A 21207-nucleotide genomic window follows, 5' to 3' on the forward strand; every position below is an offset into this window, starting at 1 on the left:
TGTCGAAGATATGAATTTTCAAGATTAATGACAGTAACACGCAAGAAATGTTCTTGCGATGTATTTATTCACATTGCAAATGCAAGCTACTCTGCTGTATTTTTTTTCAATTCGAAACTTGTCTAAAGTATCAGTAAACTAATAAAAAAGATGAATGAAATCGGTAAATTCTCTAGTTATGGCGTATTCATATTACTCGACATGAAATAAAATATTTTATACACATTAACTATGTTTGATTTCCTATCAAGCACGTTTTATTAGTTAATCATCACTTTTTAAAGAGTGGACAAAATTCATACAATCAGTAAAAGAGGAAAAGGGATAAATATCTTAATGGGTGTGGAAGATGGAATATTTTTTGAAGAATAAACATGCCATTTAAAGCTCAAATTTTTTACCGTCAATAACTACGAAACATTTTCAGTACTAATTGATACCTATTACTATTGAATAATAAGTAACAAATAGACTATTTTTTATTATCTATTTTAGAATCGAAGCTTGAATTTTTGAGCATTTAAATGTATTAACTACTAATGTTTATTTTTTCTTGGTTATTAAGATGTAAATTTAATGATATCATTACTTAATTAGATAATATATAAATATTTCAAGTTTTTTTTTTAGACAGATGACCACTATTGTTTTACTGGCATTTATAGACTTTCCGAGATTAAGGTGGTAAAACGCAGAAAATGCTTAGCATTGACTTGAAGTTAGGAAGCAAAGTTTTAGGGCTTGCTAAAGAGCCTTGGGATCTGCTACGTATTACATTTTCTTGTCGGATTGGATGGCCGTGGGGCATATAGCTCGTTTGGGCAGAGGATCCGTGTCATCTAATACAGTACCTCTGAGGACCTTAGCTTGGGCTGTCAGTCAAGCGCTTAACATTTTAACTTAAATGAGCCCCGAGACAGCAGAATGATATTGCCTATTTGACTTCACTGCTATTTCGGAGAATTAATTTTACGAACACCGTATTCCCGTCCTCGTAGTAAATGTATGTATATATAATACGAGTGATATTATAAAATATAAAAATATGTATATCTCATGCAATTATTCTTTTGTGTCCCTACATATTTTAATCTCATTTGCAAAAATTAAATATGTACAACGGCTCTTCGGGCATAAAGTACTGAATAAGGCATTAATATCCGCTGGCCCGCGGGGACAAAGACTTTTGCTTCTTCGCTTTACTTTCTTTTTTATACAGAAAACATACTTCTCTCAAACGAACATTAGGTAACTTTTTACTTCACGTAAATAATAAAAAAATATCAAAAAATATTTAGTTGAATAATTATTAATATAAATATATGATGCATGTAGAATTGAATACATTAGGCATTCATTCTTGACAGCGATGTTTTAAATTCGCTAAGGCTATAATTAAAATTGCAGTGCAATTATAAAACCTTAGGATGTAATACAGCGATGGTTATTCTTATTATATAGGATTATTATTTATAAGTGTAAAAGGTTAAACAGAGTTAATGCTCATTTGTCAACAAAATTCGATAGTCCAATAATTTCTGGCAATGCAAAATCTACAGAGACGGGTTTTTAAACATTCTTACTATATTATTGTTAACTTAATTATTATATTTGATACTATTGATTTTTGGTAAGGGTCTACCATAAATTAGAAGACAGCAAATGAACTTTTAGTTGACACGCTTAAACCGTTTGCACCTCTCACTAATCAATCTGTATGCATTGCAATATTTTCTCTCCGTATGTTCTTAGATCACGCCGAATGCTTCTTAGAGCAGCGCGTCAAAGCTAATTAACATTTTATTGATGAGATAACTACATGTCTTACAGCGGCTTTCATACCTGTTTATAAATAAATGCTTTTATATAACAGACTGTTTGAAAGCGGACCGTTCCTTGGTATTAATTTAAAAACATCACGAACACAACGCTAATGTATCAAGACACAATTAGCGTATGTCTATTACAGCTGCTTGAAAGATATAGTGGCAGACAGGGAGCTGGCTAGGCGCCTGTTACACGCTGATAACGTATCTGACAAATTACGCTGCGGAGATGCATGCGCCCCATATACTAGAGTGATGAGAGATGAATAAATAACATGGTATCGATATTGCTTTTCATTTGAGATTAACAAATAACCAACGTATTTTAATTCCGCTTATTTACAAACACGTTTATGTCTGTGGTCATAAATATGTCTTACCAAAAGTAAGTTTATAAAAATGTTATTCAATATATTGCTATTCTTTCACGGTTTATACTAACTACCTGACATAATTCCGCTTACTTTAAGATCAATTTGGACTAGAAAATAAGAATTATGATATAAATGAAAAGCATATATATTTTACAGAATCTTTTACAAGGACTGTAATTTCACATTAACTGAATTCTTATGTTATGATTCTATCTCACGCCTTTTCTGAGACGAGCATTAGAAGCGATTTTTGAGAGGTTACCTTGAAGAAGATGGTAGCTCTCGTAACGTACTACATAACCAGAGCATTGTTTTCTTATGTTGATCGCATTCAAGAACTCCTTTTTTATTGTTCAGTCGTCAGTGACTTCCCACCATATATAAAACTGAGGTATTCGAAGGGATCTTTTATTGTAAATATGAGGTGGTTTATCTATAGTTGACATGCTTGCGATACAAAATTTTGACGATGTAGTCGCACTAGTTACATTAGTTTACCAGAAAATAAAACTAATTGGATAATAAATTTAGAATAATGGATTATTTTTTTAAGGCATTTGTTTTTGGGGGTCTCTAATTCTTGATTTATTTGGGGCCGGGACGTTACAATTTCAGGTTAAATCATTTTTTCAGTGTTATTTTTTATTAATTTTTCTTCTTTCTTTTTCACTTTTCTTCACATTTTCTTTGATTCATCGCGGTCTGATCTTCTTTCAAGAATTAACGTTTTTCTCTCATCTATATTCCTGGTCACATTTGGTTTTTATTACAGCATCTTTTTAATTTGTTTTCTTTATTAACCATTTTATTTTACAATTTTAGTTTGTAATTTTATTTTATTTTTATATTTTTAATTACATCGATTGTCAATTTGATTTTTACCTGGTTAGAATTGATTATTAGGGATCTTTCAGGTCAACGTATCCCATCAATTTGTGATGCGTTTCGAACATTTACGCTCTTATAAACTGCACACCTGTATTTGAAGTCCACGCAAACCCATGCGGCGGGGAAACTAATGAATAAATTAAATACGTTTGATGCGACAACGATCGGAACGAGAACGTTGATTTGAATTTATTGTTATTACTCGTTGATTCTAGTTTGTGTGATCATCACTTGTTCAATCGTTGTTTAACATAACTTGCGGTATGGTCGGTTATAACAGATAATAAATGTGGTTTTATCAAATGTCACGCATGTTACCCGTGAACAATAAAAGTCAAAAGTTGCCTTATAACAAACCACAATTACTTTAATAATCTTAAATAAACTAAAGAAATTTTTTATTTGTATTGTATTCAGGTCATTATTATATGTGTAAAAGCTATAAAGGTGTGAATGTTAGCGCATTTCCCAGCAAAAAGCTTCGAATCTTTTACTTACTTAGTTACATTCATTTATTATCCCTCTATTTGAATGCATCAGGCCAATAAATTCTGGCAGTTTAAAATCTGCGTGGACAGGTATAATGACTCCTACCAATTAAAATTAAAGTACATTAATTAATTTTAATCTAATATTGAAAACGCTTTTTCTTATCATATAAAGTATTTTTCGCACCTAGTACAGCAATGTATTTATATGTGTAATGTACCTTATTATTACGTTGCAGATTAAAAAAGTATTATGATTACGTTATTTGTTATTTCTTAATCCATTGTTTTTAGATAGAGTATAACATACAATAGATGACAGCTAATGAGCTAAACAGGCATCTGTTTAGAGTATTTACAACTATAACTGATCAGACTGTATATAGCTATGCAGATAAATTATAGGTTCTGCTTATAAAAATATAATCCAGCGAGCGGTAATTATTTTGAAAGCTACGATCACACCTCCGCACGACACGCGTTGCCATTTTTTCCATCAATTTGTCGAACGCATTGATATGCGAAATGCCACCGCGATTCGCACGTTGCATACATACGATTAAAAAATCGACGCGGTAGGTGCCCGTGGCGTACTCGGCTTTAATTGAATAGATATAGCGTCACCCGCCGACTCTTAATCGGCTAATTTGTGGCGAAAACAAGGTACGACGCGGCCGACGAATACATTACTATGGTATGCAGAAGGACTTTCTTTTGGTGCTTGAATTACACAAAGGCCGGCAAGGAATAGTAAACAGGGCTTTAAGGTCTCGATTTGTATCCTTTACAGTTACGCGGCAGCTCGTTAAATAAACCAAAAAAAGAAAACAGCGATAGCAAATTGTTTATATTCTTACAGAAGTCTCTGTCTTTTTATTAAACCATATTATAAAGAAATAATGTCTAAATCCAAAATTTTAATTGTAAAATATAACAAACTAAAAATTAACCTTTGCATGCATGATTTCTATATTAGTATATATACGTCCGTTCATTTTACATAAGGCATCGGCTTTGGTGGCATCCAACCTTTTTTTTAATCTATGGGTTGGCCTATGTCCAGCGGGCTCTCTACGGTTCATATGATAATGACGATGATAATTACCATAACTTGAGACTAAAGAAAAAAAATTGTGTACCAAAATTGTCATAATTGGTATAATTCTAACAATTTTGGTTTTCAAAGGCCATAGAGTGGCGACCACGAAACGATAAGCGCGGCGTGTAATGGCTACTAGATAAACCACGACATTGTCTAGATCACCGAAAATCGCTGAATGCAGGCAACGCAAAACTGATCGCTCGCAGTTTTGATTTAGTCGTATAAAATTATTTAATGTTTTGTTCCCCAAATCTTGACAGCAAAGTAATATTTGGATGTGCTTATCATCATCAACACCTTGGTCATCTTGACATTTTTTGTTGTAAAATATAGCAGACATATACGAACAACCTATCAGTAGAAGGTCTATAGCTCGTTCCGTCGATTAATTTATAACCACAAATAATGTTTACATCGACATGTATTGCTTTACTCCAACCTTATTTTAAGTATCATCAATCTTACAGTCGCAAAACATCGACGTCATTAAAATTTATTGCGTATTAAAATATAAGTAAACATAATAAATCTACTATAAATTAGTCATCGGATCAAATAGGACGAGGCGCAATCAAAGACGCCTATTGTCCTTAGAGCCTTGCATAGACTGACAACATTGTTATTCTTTGAAGGCCGCACCGTGGTACCTGGAGGTATGTAGAAATACCTGTGGGTGGCCTACGCCAAACTGATAATACATATCTAGCACCGTAGGAGTCGAACGAATGCGGAATACATAACACCTAGGAGCAATAAAAGTTGAATGGCTAGCGGTGGAACTGATAAGTAAACCTGTCGGAAAAGTATTGCAATCGTTAAAAGCCTTTTGTCTATTGTCGTCGTGAATTTAAATCCAAACGGACTACTAAAATATTTCAACTATATTGTAATTTATACTGAATTCCTACTGAACAGAGTGTTTTATTTGACACAAACCGATGGTTTTCCTATACAAATCTGTTCCAAAACAAGTAAGGAATGAGAATTAGTTAGCTTACATAGATGGCTTGTGAAGGTCGTTGTTAGATAAAAGATTCAGGCCGCTTCCAACTAGTCCTAATAGAAATTTACTTCTCAGGTCTATGCCCAGCAGTGGACGCCCTTTGCTTGAAATAACAATGATAATAGAGGACTTTTTACTTAAATAATTAAATATTAATTTTTTATACTACATGCAATTAAGATCAAAAAATCTCAACGTAATTTATAAAATAATAAGGAATAAGAACATCTAAGCATAAACCATCTATTTGAATATACAAAATAAAGACAAAAGGCGTCAACTATAAATCGTGGCCGAAAAGTAACGAAAGCGTTATACAGTTGCATAACAGTTGATAAAAAGAGAGGAAAAGGAGCAAAACTGCACGAAACTGTGCGCTTTTAAATACGTACGACGTTGAGCGCGGGCGAGGCAAAGACATTTATGTTCACTAAACAAGTAGTAAAAGTCACTGCTTGAGCGTTTTTATAGCGCTCATAAATGTCAGATTGTGCGCCGGGGTTTAGCGAGGCGGCCCGCTCTCGACCCGCCGAACACTCGGCCCGGACCTTAATTGATTCCACACGTTTTTCAATTCCCGCACCTTTATAATTCCGCTTACATTTGTACGTTTATGTTTTCTTAACAGTATAATAAAATGAGTTCTTTTCATTTACAGGTAATACTGCCTCTAAATCGATGAGCGATGTCGCTTAATTAAATGGTAAGTGTATGAAATGCCCCCCTGCAGTTCTCGCAGCGCATATTGAAAATATAGAAGACGATCGCTGATATTTAACACGAGCTGGTATAACAAGAGTCGTGGCTTTAAAAGGAAAGGGGACGACCGCGGAGACAGACGTGAGAATAGCTAGAGCTTCGCTTCCAGTCGCTATGCAAATTATTGCATCATTAAACACCTCGCTGTGAGCTTTCGTGTTGTGACATCCGCTAAGTCCAGCTGGGGACGCGGCTGCGATTTGTAATGCCGGATGCTCCTGACTCCTGTCACTTTGTACAATAACAGATAAGGCTGTAGGTTTCTTGTTTGTTAGCGACTTTGATACAATTCTAAACTAGATTATTTCAATACTTGCAAGCAAACGATGTAGTATCACGCTTGCGTGCTAGAGAAGTTTTCATCGTTTCATAAAACATGGATTTTGTTTGTTTTGATTTATTAAAGTGAAAAGTAGGGTATGTGCTGTTTTATAAAGCAATTATCGTAATAGGTGTTAATAGGTGTATTTTACTTGGAAATAACGTAAAGCTTCTTTTGATAGACATAACCTACTGAAACATAGGCTGGTATTAAAAATGATTTATTAACAATTTTTTAATATATTACTTTTGAAGATTTTAAAAAGCTGCTGAACATTTTTATAACTAAAATTTTCTCTTCATTGTAACAAGAAAATTTATTATTCGTTTATACATATAACTTTATCTTAATAAAGGGTCAGTTATACTTAACAATTAAAATTACATAATTTCGAAGATATTTATATTTATAACAAATATCTATAATAATAATAGAATCGGCTCTTTCGGACAATACGTAGATTTAACAATAAAAAATCAAAATATATATGTTTTTTAACATTTATTTACGTTTATCTGTATCACATATTGTTATAGGTTTACAGGTTCTCTGTAAAAAGAAACCTTCAAACGTTACGTCTTTGAAACTTAAACTGTTAAACATTGAAACGCGACCTGCCACAATGGAAGAGACGTGTGTATAGTTGGTTTGTGACTTTTATTGGCACAGCGGTGTTTATTACGCCCTGGTACCTTCCAACTTGCAGGGAAACTCTTTAGGTGACTGAAACGTCTGTGTAATCTTGAGATCTGCAAATATTATTAAATTAATTAATTATTTGTTACTTGGGTTACTATCACGTTTTAAATTATAAAGTTACGATGCTTTTTCTTTTCGCTTCATTATAATTTATTTACATTTTTATAGCATTAACCTTTTATTTTAAAACATCGCTAGGGAGCTAATACAACTTCATATAAGGCAAATATATTATATAGTATCTTTTATGCAATCATCGCCTTAATATTTGTAACAAAGGCGTTTGTTTTTTTTTTATTTAAATAAAATCATGTATAAAAATCATACATAAAAAGATTAATAGTTAACCGTGTTCCGATTCTGTTGATGTCTTAAATAAATTTGGATTGGATGTAGTCGATGTGTCATAGGATAACTTTTAAAAGGTGTGGCCAGTCTTAATCACGATATAATATTCAGTTCGCAGTACTAATCTATATCCATTCTTTGGCCGCTGTCTTAGTTTCACTAGTCGAAGTTATAGTTTTAACTGCACCTTTTAACATCTGGTGGTGTTTGCCAAGAACTTTCTACAATTTTCTATTCTTCTAGTGAACGGCCTACGTGCATTATTACCTACTGCTCGTCTATACTAGCTTGATATAATGCGTAATCATGTTTATAAATATTTATAACGAATGGCGTTTGCTTACTTTGGCAAAAAATATTCTTCATACAACTGAGCTCAGATGTCTAAAAGAGGCTTATTTCTTCTTATAATCATCAATATTCATAGTAACTAAACTACGCATAATGTATATTAAAAAGAAAAAAAAATACTTGTTAGTGCTATCACATACAGGATGTTTGGTTATAAATTTAAAAACTAAATAGGTAATACATACCTCATTATTCAAAAATCTTTAAAACTTAGGCACTTATTTCCAATTACCTTATATACAGTGATCACTATGAAATAAGTTACATTTTTTTTAATTGGAATGCGATAGGCAAATACCTTCTGAAAGTATTATCTGCTGAGACAGAAAGTAAACAATTATTAATTTTAGTATGTAGTGATCCGAATCTTGTAAAAGTTTTTTTTACACTAATTTATCATTACCTTTTATTATTATTTGTATACATTAATTGCCTGCAAATTTAATGAGCTTTATATTCATTATTTTAGAATGCGTATATTAACGCCTACCATATCTTTATGAATAAAAATATAAAGGAAACTTCATAACAATAATACCTGGTATTCGTAGAGGATTTCTTTTCAACACCATTGTTGACAAAAGCGGCGTGCCAAAAAAAAATCGTTCGGCGGTATCAAAACCTGTCAGAGGACAGGGCATCGGCACGTATATCTTTCGCCGTTGAAAGCCGCAATTAAAACAACAATATTTTTCGCGATCACCTATCTAGCTAGCGCTTTGTTCCAGACAAAGAAAACGAACAATAGTCTCGCGAACTTAAGACGCGTTCACAATGGACCAATATTCTTTCTTAGCTTAGAATATTATTTATTATACATGCAATGCGTAAAATAACAATAAAGTAACAGCATAAAGAAATACAAATGCATTTATATATATATATATAACACGTCGTGTCTTCATTGATTCTCTTTAATTAAATAATTCCTACATTATATTTGATTAGTATTGGGCGCTGCAAGCCTTTCTCGCTTATACAGCTTCGTTGGATTCAAAGTCCACGGACCCTGAATCTCATATATTAAAAAAAAACCTACATCAAATGTGTCAAAAAAAACCTATGTCAAATCTACTCGTTTATCGGAGAGTCGGTTGGCGCACACGTGGAAGCCAGCCTGGTGCGTTTTAAAGAGGATTCGGTTATATTTCGTGTATCAAGAGAATTACGTAGGCTAGATGAGCTTATGACATAGTCGATACTTTCATGTCGAAATAGATTCGTAGTTAGCTGTGTTAACTACCAGCGGGTTCACATTCGATATATCCTCATCGAAATTACTAATAATTCCCATATAACCGAGCGATGGCTTTATATACTCACGTAAAACGAAAGCGCGAGGTAATCTTCTTTTAGCGCCATCTATCGACGTCGCTAGGATTATTCAGCGTTCCGACATATTAAGTAGTTTACGGTTTTATTCGTTTCGTTTGAATACTTTAAATATTTTCACGTAAATTTTAAAATACTACGATGAACTTAACGCTGAAGGCATTCAATATCAGTTAACAATTTGAGCTGTGGCAAGATAGAATCAATGATATTAAGCGAAATAAGTAAATGTCATAATAGAAATAAATTAAAAGGAATAAAAAATTAAGTAACCATAAAAATGTAATAACAACTTCATGTAATACGTGAAATAAAAAATGCATTTAATTATTGTGATGGTTCTGTCCATACGAACTTTCGCTATGAATATGCAACGATTCTTAATCATTCTTCGATCGCAAAGAAGCGCATTTTAGTGAAATAAGATTGTTTTTTAAAATTAGTACTTTAAAAGGAACATTTAAATGTAAAGTTTCTCAAAGAGTGAAATATTTTGAGAACTGGCTACGAACAGGAATTGAGAAGATAAGCTAAGGTTGATCATGAACGAGAAGAAGGAGAAAAAGTAATGAGAAAAGAGTAGTTAATGCGCTTGAAAAGAAAGGGCGTAAAGGTACCCATTCTAGCATTACCTTACAATTTTTTTTAAAAAGCTCCTTTAGAATGAACCTATTTGTAAAAATGAAAACAATAGAAGTCAACGACAAAAAACGATTTTTTTTACTGCAAATTAAACATTTTTCAGCTAGTGACATTTCTATCTTTATAAGTAAAAAATATTGTGATTAGTTTTAAGTTTTAATCTAAAACGAGACACACATACTTACTTCGCTTCTGTACCCACTAATACGTTTTAAAATTAATAGTAGATATATTTAAAATAAATTTTGTATAATGATGTTCTTATTGAAATTAACATAAAACAATATATAAAATTGCTAATCAAGTGATGTATCATAAACTAAATTACGTTTCCTGGACATCAAAAAACGTCATCGATCGTCTGTTCTCACATAATAGGGTCATTAATATTATTCCTAAATCCATAATTAATAAGTAAATTAATAACTAAATGTTATTACAGCATTCAAGAGTTTTGAGTTGATCGTAATGATATAACATAATAATGTATATATCAAACTCTGTTAAATTTTGTTTCAAAAGAGCAACTCTTGAGTTTCTGATCGGCCCCTCTGATCAGGTCAGTGTTTCGAGCCTGTGGTAACTTACTAACTATAATTTAAAAATTATTGAAGACTCATAAGTGCGCCTCAATTCTTATTTGAATGAAGAAATATTGAATTTAAATTAATAAAAGTAACTTAAATAAAAATGATTTGTAAGTAGGAAGTCTTCCCGTGCACCGTTTAGCAAGATGAAAAGCAAATGAGAGTACATGTATTACGCTTTACAGTAGGATATTACAATAATGGTATCGATTATAATTTGCGTGCGATGCGACCGGCGATACTGGGAGAGTCGACACGTAAGCGACAGGCCGCCCCAATCTTCGCCGCCATCGCCGCTGCACCGCGCACAATGCTATCTGCAGCCACGATCGCGGACATGCACCCTCGCGCCATTACGATTGGTCCTCCGAGACACCTATACCCGACTGATTAGCTATTCCCACCAATTTTTACCTAGCAAAATAGACAATACAATCCTCCCTGGCATATTCTATACAATATTCACCGGACTGAGTTAACAAAGCGCCGTTTTAACCGCACTTTTGTAAGCCAATGAAAGAAATGGATGATTGTAGAAGGCGTCAACATTTGTAAAATAATATAAAGATGCGTTTACACATAGTTGTTTTTGTAAAAGCGTTCCAGTCGACTATTATTTTTTAATGTTATCCAAAAAATTGTAAAAAGTTCTTGAGTAGAGACTCATAAAGTGTTCAGAACAAAATTATCAGTTATTGTTTCTATACTACCGTCCATATCTACATCTTTAGTTCTATATTCTTCCAAAAATATTTCAATCGTAAGTTAAAGAAATATAATTTTCCAAAAAAAAATGGATATAAATAGTTATACAATGCGTCAAAGCATGTAAAAAACAAACGCCGACTAAAGTTTTAACTCCGTGTAAACACAGCATGGCCCGTTCTTACTAACCGTTAAGATAAGTTGTTTATTTTCTGGTATTTATTCTCTTAGATGATAAAGATTTTGAAGTGTAAAAAATATACTCATATTCATCAAATAACTCTCATGTCATGTGGTACATTTCTTTCTTGATTTTAATATGAACGAAAGACAATAAAAATGGATATTAAAAAATAATTAAAAAGTTTGATGGCTACATTATTTTCACGATAACCGTACTAAAAGATAGACAAATGGTCTTTTTGAACAATCAGAATCTAAAGACACTCCTCAATTTCTTATTTTCGATCGCTGACACTTCGATGAAATAGAAAAATGTTCAACTTAATAGGATACTTATATTGTTTTCCTAATATTGCTTATGTTTAAACGAATATTAATTGCAAAAGAGATAATTACACAAAAATAGAAAAGATTAATTCACTAAACGATGTAAATTAGTTTTAATTTTACAAAATTGATAATGTATTTATTCACATAGCTATTTATTTGCATTTTTTTACATATACACAGGTACATTTACACAGGTCATTGCGTAAATAATCTGCTACCAGTTTAGAATGCTGATCAACTGAGAAAAGCTATCTCAAACAACGATCACTTCTTTTAAATGAAATTTAACAGTATTTAATTTGTATATTATAACATCAAACCTGCTATAAGGAGCCAATAAATAAAGTTCCACAAATTCCGATCAACTAAAAACTTTTGAATGATACAATAAGATTTATTTAATAATTTTGTTTTAAGATTTAGTCACCTGAAGCAAACAAAGAAAAGGAATGTCTAAGATATTTCTGTCTGTGCCATGCGACTTTTGTTTCATATCATACATTACAATATTTTCCAATTGTGTTACCTAAGTGAAATTCCGTTTCCATAGTCCGTTCCGAATAAGACACACATTAAGCAAGAATAAAATGCAATCAGACGTTTCGCATCTCAAAACCGTTCTTGGAAATGGTTACTATTCCGCAATACAGTGGTTAATAATTAAGGAAACATCTAGAGAGAGATTTAAGCTCGATACTCGGACTGGATCGAAATTAATTGATTGCGGCGCGGGTCATTAGCGAGCGCTTCTGACAAACCGACCGTTCACATCGTCCGAGATGTCCATTTAAACGGCTGACGCTCCAACACGTAGCGAGCAGGTGACACTGTGGACAAAAAAAGAATATTTTCTTGCTGCGCTTGTATCGTTTCCACGTACTATTTAATGTTGACACACCATTTCTGGCGCGAACCGAAATAACGTTATATCAGAAGTGTTATGATTCCACGCTAATGGGCCGCCATCTTTAAACATCATTATGTAACCGAAATATTATAATTGGATAATTTATATGATGTTTACCTTAAGAATGCACGATTGTTACACGTTTAATTTCAGATTTCAGATAAAGACATCATTTTATCGTATTTTTTGGCATATACTTGTCATATATATAGTCAAGTTGTGTTTCACGTCTTACTTTAGCAATTTCTTTTAAATGTTCCGCTATGATTTATTTTACTTGTTATCGAGTATAAAAATTTTCGGAGAATTTATAAAATATTTTACCGCAATATAGTAAAGCATGTGCTGGGATTAGTAATTACATTAGCAAGAAACTTTCCTGATATACAGGTTGATTGGTTGTAGGTGTAAATGATTAAAAGGGTGAATATAATAGTTCATTTATAAGTAAAAAGCTTTAGTTTTTACACCTGTTTCTAATCACCTGTATTTTTTTCTTTTATAATGCGACATCTCAATAACTACTTGCAGTACAAAGTCAATGGACAGATACAGAACAAAAATTAAATTTAATAATTATCACTGATTATTCTTTAAACCATTGATTTTTTGGACAGGGTGTAACAAACATAAATTGGCAGAAAATAAGGTATACGTTCACCCAATTAAAACTTTTACATATTTAACACTGTATGCAATTACAAGATGTAAAGTAACCTATTTGCTTAGTATCTCTAAAAGAATTATAGGGAATTCTCTTGTTGGTGCTATAAAAATGTATCTTGTCACAACCTCTTGATTATTCTACTCTCGACTCTCCTGATGAGCTATCTTGATCTCACCGCAAAAAAACTTACCATAATTGAGAACCTTTTAAATATTTAATATTCGTCAATATCCAATTGTCGATGCAAATTTTATCCCATGTTAACTTTCGTAATAAGCTTGAACACTCCAGCTGTCTTCAATTTGTCTTCACATACGCATATATAATTTTTATGGTAGTAATTCGATCCTTTTTATCTTCATTTTCAGGAAAAATTGGAATTAATTTATAACAAAATTAAGAATTGAAACGAGTCTATCCGTTTATTTAAACATGCATGGCAATAACTTGTACGTCACGAGAGAAATGCCAAAAATCCCTATTTAATAGTAACTATAGTTAGATTGTGCTCTCTCTATAGTGGCATCATTCAAAGCTACGAAGGTTCTAAGCATGCTTTGATAAAGGAAAAGTGCACAACTAACTTAGACGAGTGTTTTAACAGAGTAGAAGACCAATTCAATAACAAACTCTATTACGACTTAAAAATCCTCCAAACTGTAATGGGGTTTTTTACACGTTTTTATTCAGTTGTCTGCGTACAGCAACAAATTTCTGTTAAAAATAATCTTTAAAGTCTCTATTAACTAAAATTATTTATTAATAATATGTCAATTTACTGATTCTATATTCGTATATTTCTTTTTATTTTTTACGTATTATTCGTGACAATTAATATTTAATAACTTCACGTATGGAATAATTATTTTTGTTAATTTTTGTCTAGATTACTTCATTAATTCAGTTGGACCAAAATTTTGATTGTTCTCCATGTTGTGTACATCGTCCACAAGTTGTTTTTAAGAGGGAGTATTCATGAAATATACTAATTTTTCGTGTATTTTTAAGCAAAAATATCTATACTCGGTTGTTGTAGCTTTTAGTTAGTCTGATATCATATTTTTTGAGATTCTTGTGTAAATTAATTAATGTTTACATTTCGACGAAAGCTCTGTTTATGGTTCTAATCTATTAAATAGGCTTGGCTTACAAGTATTGTAGTAATTTTAAAAAGTGCAATAGATATAAAATACCATATAGTGGCTAAAATTGAAGCTAAAATTAAAGGACGCATTTATTAGCAAACGTTCCATTACGCAAAGAGATAACTATATTTTAAGATTGTTAATCTCAAATTAATTTTTTTTTATTTTCCTAGCAAAAGTTTTAAAACATTTTTTGGTTATAGTAAATGCCTTTTTTCCGCCGGTCGAAAATGGTATATGTGCAAATAATTGAAAAACCAGTCACAAGATATCAGAAATAAAGTAACCTGTAACTGAAATAATAGCTATTTCAGTTAAAGGTGAAAGTTCTATGTAAAATAAGGTCAGTGAGCGCACCGAGACGTCATTCGAAGCACAACAGCTGTTACGTAAAAGATCGTTTAACGGCATCGGGCTATAAATTGACGCGTTATAAGGTCAGGGTCCCCATATAAACGTTCAGTGCTCGATGCAATGCACCGCAAAGTGGTCATTCGTTTCAAATAAATTACCATGTAATGGCGTGATAATTTGCATACTCCGTCTAAAGCTACCACAACCTTAACAACTCAAATACTGCTCTATCCTCACAACCATAAAGAACATTTTCAGTTTGAAAACACCATTTCATTCAAGCTTTATGCCTCTCTAGCGGCTGAAGCCGAAACTACGAGCTTTTACGAAAGTTCTACTACCATCCCCGAGATGGCGCTAAAAGCGTAGTAAAATTTAAACGTATAGAGGGATGGTTTAGGGGTTGATTTGGGAAGTAAGGGTTGTAGTCGCCGAAGTGTTACAAAGTATATCAACGAGATGTCGCTACTTTGGAAATTTCGTTGAAGAGTATTTGACTCTTGCATTCAAGTTTTATTTAGTGACAAAGGTGGTGCTGTAGTGAATTTAAAAATATTATAGACTTTACAAACATTAGAAGCAGAATAGCGCCATTATTTCTAAATATGGACTAGAAATTGTTGATACAGCTCAATTTAAAAAAATACTGTATGGTTGCAAATATGAAGACTGAATAAAAGACATAGCAATGAAAAAGCAACCATAAAATGTGAAAGCAGTTTATGTCTAGTGTAATTTATGAAAAAAAACTTTCGGAAAAGCTATATTATATTTACGTGATATTTTATTGCTGAAACTATTTTTAGTTTTTTCAATAAGATGTCGCTGTATTGCCACTTGTTTAAAATAATTTTCGCCGATGTTTCAAATCACAAATGACTTTCGCAAGATATTGGCCTCACGCAAAGACTTCTATGGGATGATATGTTTTAATAATCACACTAAGCTGGCGGGTTGGTGGGTTGCAGTATGGTATTATGGTACGCAGAGGACGCTGCTGCCTAACCTATAGAAATTTATTAGTGAGCAGTAGGAAATCTTTTTATCTAATATATAAAATTCTCGTGTCACGGTGTTCGAACTTGAACTCCTCCGAAACGGCTTGACCGATTTTTACCAAATTTCATATGCGTATTCAGTAGGTCTGAAAATCGGCTACTATCTATTTTCCATACCCCTTAGTGATAAGGGTGATCCACTCCTAAATTTTTTTTTTAAATTTTTAGACAAAATTTTTTGTTTTAATTTTTTTTTTGATATAACATACAAAAATACACACAACCTTAAATTTTTACCCCTCTACGATCAACCCTTATTTTAATGTGTTAATTAAAAACTTTAGTTTTTGTTTGCAAAACAATGTTTCGGGATCAGCTAGTAACCTATATAATGCACAAAGTGTGAATTACGTTGGATTTTAAACCGAAAATTGAACCCGCGATCCACGACCGCGAGTCTCAGTCCTCTACCGATTTTTAACAGCAAATGAACCGTACATATCACTTTAAAGCTTTTAATCCAATTTTCTTGCATTGACTGAATGCAGAAATAATTTGTTCTGCTATATTATATACCGTTATAAAAATAATCTCAATATATCGTTGAAAAGTTAACCAGAATCACATCGAAACATTAAAACGCGCCAGTTCTAAATTATTATAAAAAAAAAGTGAAAGCTTAAACCTTCACGCAAATTTAAAATCGTATAAACAGATACCTGACTTCCTATTTCTGTCTTATTGTTGTCATTGAAGTCAATTGCATAAGCAATTCACTTGACAATGTGGGTCGTAAATTTTGCCGTACTCCGAGTAAGGTGATCCAATTCTTTTTTATTGTTGATACTGACGTCCGATTGTTTCTGACTTACCTGAACGCGGCAACACGGACAGAACGGTAGCCTGATCTCGTCAATTGTTATGACAGGCACGCTTTGTTATAGATTCTATAGGCACAGCTAGATCTTTACAATTAGTTTTGAAATAGTGTTTGTGTGGGCTACATTCTTAAAGTTATTCGTAAAGAATTTAAACGATATTAGACAATTAAAGCTTGTTTATAGTTACTTTTTTAACGTTTTCCGATAATGAGGAAAAATAATTTGAATATTACACTAAAATAAATTAGTGTTGTTAAATTTACAAAGTAACGCGCAAATGAGAAGCTGAAATCACAACACTAGATTACTTATTCTCGGTTGAAGTTATTGCTGTTAGAACGGGGGCTTTTACAGCTTCATCGGAGTGTGTTCACGGAGCAGAAGGGCCCGTGAACTTAAAAGAACTGGATCTGCAAGTTGAAGTAGGATTGAGCAGGCCACGAAGCGCGTATAACAGATTTACTAGGACTTCAAGGTTACGGAGTGAATGGATATTGTAAATCTATTGAGGCGGCCTGTGTCCAGCGGTGGACGATGATGATGACAACACTACGGAAGTTCCCATTGTGCGAGTGACAGTGGATAGACGAAATAGTCAAGTTCGTCGGAAGGCGTTATGTGCAGGCCACTTCCAAACAGTCCTGTTGGGAATCTATGGATGAGATCAATGTCGGTATGAACATCTTATTGCTGAAATGATGATGACGGTGATCACTTGCGAGAGTATCAAGCGGCAGTATAGTATATTATCTATGGGCTCTTTTAAAATATTTGGGTAAATTTTAAGTCATTATATTAACATATTTATTGATTTAAGAGTTAATGTTAGTTGAGTAAGCGGACCGTTATTCGAAGACAAGTGTAGTTATTTTTTCTTAAAGATTGATAAAGTCAATTTATTACCTTATAGTTGTCTTAAAGTTTTATAACTCTATATATAATAATAGATTCTTCTATTCAGGATATAACAAAGCCAAAGAAGGCGGCTCAGCTAGTGCTGTCGGTGCAGTATTTAGCTCTGATTTCCAGCTTCTGCTTCTCCTTATTTCCTTAGTTGTGGAAAGTTTACCGTATACTGATGACTTACTGGACTTATCCGGACATCTAGAGTGTGCGCGCGTGTCCGTGCTTGTACGTGTTTGTTGATTTGTGTGTTTGTTTGTATGTGTTCTGCTTAAAGATTTAAATAATGTTAGGCTTTTTGGTTAATAAGGCTTAATTATAATTTATTGCAGTTGTCGGCATTTTATAACCGTATTCTTGTTACACTTTTGTATTATAATATGATTAGAGTTTAATGCATGACAAGGCTTGTACAAAAATATTTAAAAATAGCTAGAATAAGTTTTTTGTTATATTTTTTATATCACGTCTTTTGTACTATACAGTAATAAGTAAGTAATCTGGTGGTATATAATACGCCATACTTTGACAGTGTATTTGTTTTAGTATACTCATTATTAATAAACTCAATTTGTAGCTATCCCTTGGCATTAAAATTTCGAATATGGTCAATTAATGTTCGAAACAATTTTCAACAAAGATCTTATGTAACATTCTTAAATTGAAAAGTAATTGATTTTGATTTGTTTTACAAGATGGTATAGTCACTAAAAAGTGACAATCTTGCGATTACTGTGTTGAAGCAGTAGTTGCACGACACTTGGCAGTGCAACACTAAATTTTTTTTTAAATTTAAATAAAAGAGTTTCACATACAATCAAACAGCGGATGTAATTTAGAATGGTTCGAACATCGACAATTATCAAATTTCGTTAATATAACAAAATCTCGACCGCAAAAAATACCATTCCTCCTATTAAATAAAATACGATCCAAAAAAGTGCTAAACAAAAACTTGAGTAGCTAAAAAATTATCGATGAAAATAGAAATGTTTTTCATGATCGTCTTTTTAACAAAAAAAGACGTCTGTTTGTTTTAGGCTCTTTTCAAATCAATTTAAAATGAACGATGCTATTGAAGGGGAAATCAATCTGTTTCTATTCTGGTTCTTCATAAAAATAGGCTCTTCGGGCATTCTTCTCATGACGTCACAAGTTGTCTCTGTCAATGATTCTGATTTGAATGCTTTCTAATAATAATAATCTTTATGATAAACGGATAAAGATATGAATTAAACCTTGATGTTAAGTAGGTACATAGAAATAAAACGCATGGTTTATCCATATACAAAAAAGAAGCCTAAAAGTTCAATCGAACATATTAATAAAATATAACTAGTGTGTAACTAGTGAAAAAGCGAAAAGGCACTCCAAGTTGTTGTTTTCATTTTTTGCGTTTCGGATTTGGGTCTGAGGTGTTTTATCGATAAAAAGTTATGAAAACTAGATATCTAGTAGAATATTTTCCGAAATTTTAACATGTGTTTGAAAATAGATATTTATATCTAATAAAATACGAGCATTCGTCGAAATCCAAACCGAAAATAAAAACCAAAGCACCAATATGTAAAGCAATCTCTGATACAGATATTGCTAAAAATTATGCTATTTACATCTGGCTATTTCAACTATTAATGTTTACAACTTTTGAGGATAGCGCAGACATTTAGCGTGAAGCTTTTTTTTTAACGAAGAATACAGCGTTTTATTGTCATCCTGTCTAACGTCGGTCTTCATTGGTTTAACTCTTTTCTCGAAGGTATGTAATGCGTAATGTTTATATAATCAGAAGAAATACAAAAGGTTCATAAACTATACACCTGTAAATGTTTCTGTTTCTGTTTAACTTAAGACACAATGTGAGACATGTATATGTATAACAATCATGCACAATTATGCCTACATTATGCCGATTTTTGGCAATGAAACTTGTTTTGAATTTGAAAAATAATTATTAAAAAAAGTTACATAACCGAGTTAGAGCCTACGAAACTATAAATACAAAGACATTTCAAGCATACATCCGAGAAATTTAGACATCTCATGCGCTAAACAAACACATATGATTTATCCCCGAACACGGGCTCCGATGACGTTTCCACACCATAAATCGCGGCCCTCAAGGCATATCGGGTGCTTTATGAAGAGCGTGGAGCGACGACAGCACGGATATGACGTTGCGGTACACCCGGGTATAAATGGGTACACGACGATCACAGGCCGCTACAACTGGGTATAAATGGGTACATGACGGTCACAGGCCGGTACGCCCGGCTACGCTTGGGTATAAATCTGGCGCTTCCGGCCGGTTACCGCGCCGGTAGTGGAGACGATTATTCACCCAATATCGAGTTTTGGCTTCACTTGCTTGCTCCTAATCTTCGGTTTCGTCGCGCTTGGATTTATGGCACGATGCGGAATATTCATTTTCGCACATTTTTTGGTCCATTTTTCTAGTACTTCGCTATCAAAACGTCATCCATCAACAAAATTCACATTCGAATATATATTTTTAATTTTCCCAAACTGCGATATATACTGATAAAATTAAGAAGTAATATTATTATATAGCGGGTAATCAGTATTAACATTCCACGTACTCGGTTTTAACAAGGACTAAATCAACGTAACCCCTCGTAAGACTTTTTAACTTTCAGAACAATTTTTGCAGGCCATTAATTTTGAACAAGCAAATGTTCATATTCATGATATTGTAAATGATTAAAACAAATAATTAACTTTAGCCGCTTTTTAGTAAAGATTCGATAAATGGTTACTTGGCCATTGGAACGTAGACGAAAATGTTTTTTTTTTGTATGCTTCTATCCAGAACAAAACATTTCTAGGTCTATAAGAAAGCTGGACATTTAATTTTTCGCTTCGACCACCAAGGTCCGATTCGCACGGCTAATGCGCGAGCCTTCGCAATAAATCAAGCCGCCATTTTTGTTTTCAACGCACCGATAACTCTTTTGTCATAGGGTGATGTAGTGGTAGGTAGGGGCCAATGGAGTTATTTATATTGTCGTATTTTCTTCGCAAGGAGAAAATTTCCTTTCTGCCTGCTTCATGGGTCAGTGATCAGATTCGTTTGGTGAGGCCCTACTGCGCGGCGTAGCGACCTTCCGGTCGGAAGTCGCAACTGAAATATTACTATGATTTTTATTAATTCCTATTGTAAAAATAGGTTACAATCTTTAAGCGACGTGTAAATGTTTAATATGTAGTAGTATGTGCGTCGGAAGTTCTCAAAAAAGACTATACATAAGTTAATTTTATTAAAATATTACTCACAAAATAAAATTAATCTTAGAAGATACAGTATAGGTTACGTGTAAAAAATTAGATAGTCGGCATAAGAATTACATTTAGATATTTGAACTATGAAATTTTAATCTAAATTCAATATAAAC

The 21207-nt window shown here is 32.8% G+C and overlaps 1 protein-coding gene across 5 annotated transcripts in view; it reads left to right on the forward strand.

Annotated features, from left to right (window-relative positions):
• The window catches only part of Antp (Antennapedia), a 221922-nt gene that overhangs the window by 84596 nt on the left and 116119 nt on the right, over positions 1–21207 (forward strand). For 3 of the 5 annotated variants that reach the window (XM_068765760.1, XM_068765751.1, XM_068765825.1), the window contains exon 2: positions 6340–6384. The exons of the other annotated variants lie outside the window; for them this stretch is intronic. The gene's annotated coding sequence lies outside the window, so the exon portion shown is untranslated. The remainder of the gene's footprint in view (positions 1–6339; positions 6385–21207) is intronic. 5 annotated transcript variants of the gene reach the window in all.

The sequence above is a fragment of the Battus philenor genome, unplaced genomic scaffold (genome assembly GCF_028537555.1).
Source record: "Battus philenor isolate CCGP_79_NKW_IND1 unplaced genomic scaffold, ilBatPhil1.0.hap1 SCAF_10, whole genome shotgun sequence".
NCBI lineage: Eukaryota > Metazoa > Arthropoda > Insecta > Lepidoptera > Papilionidae > Battus > Battus philenor.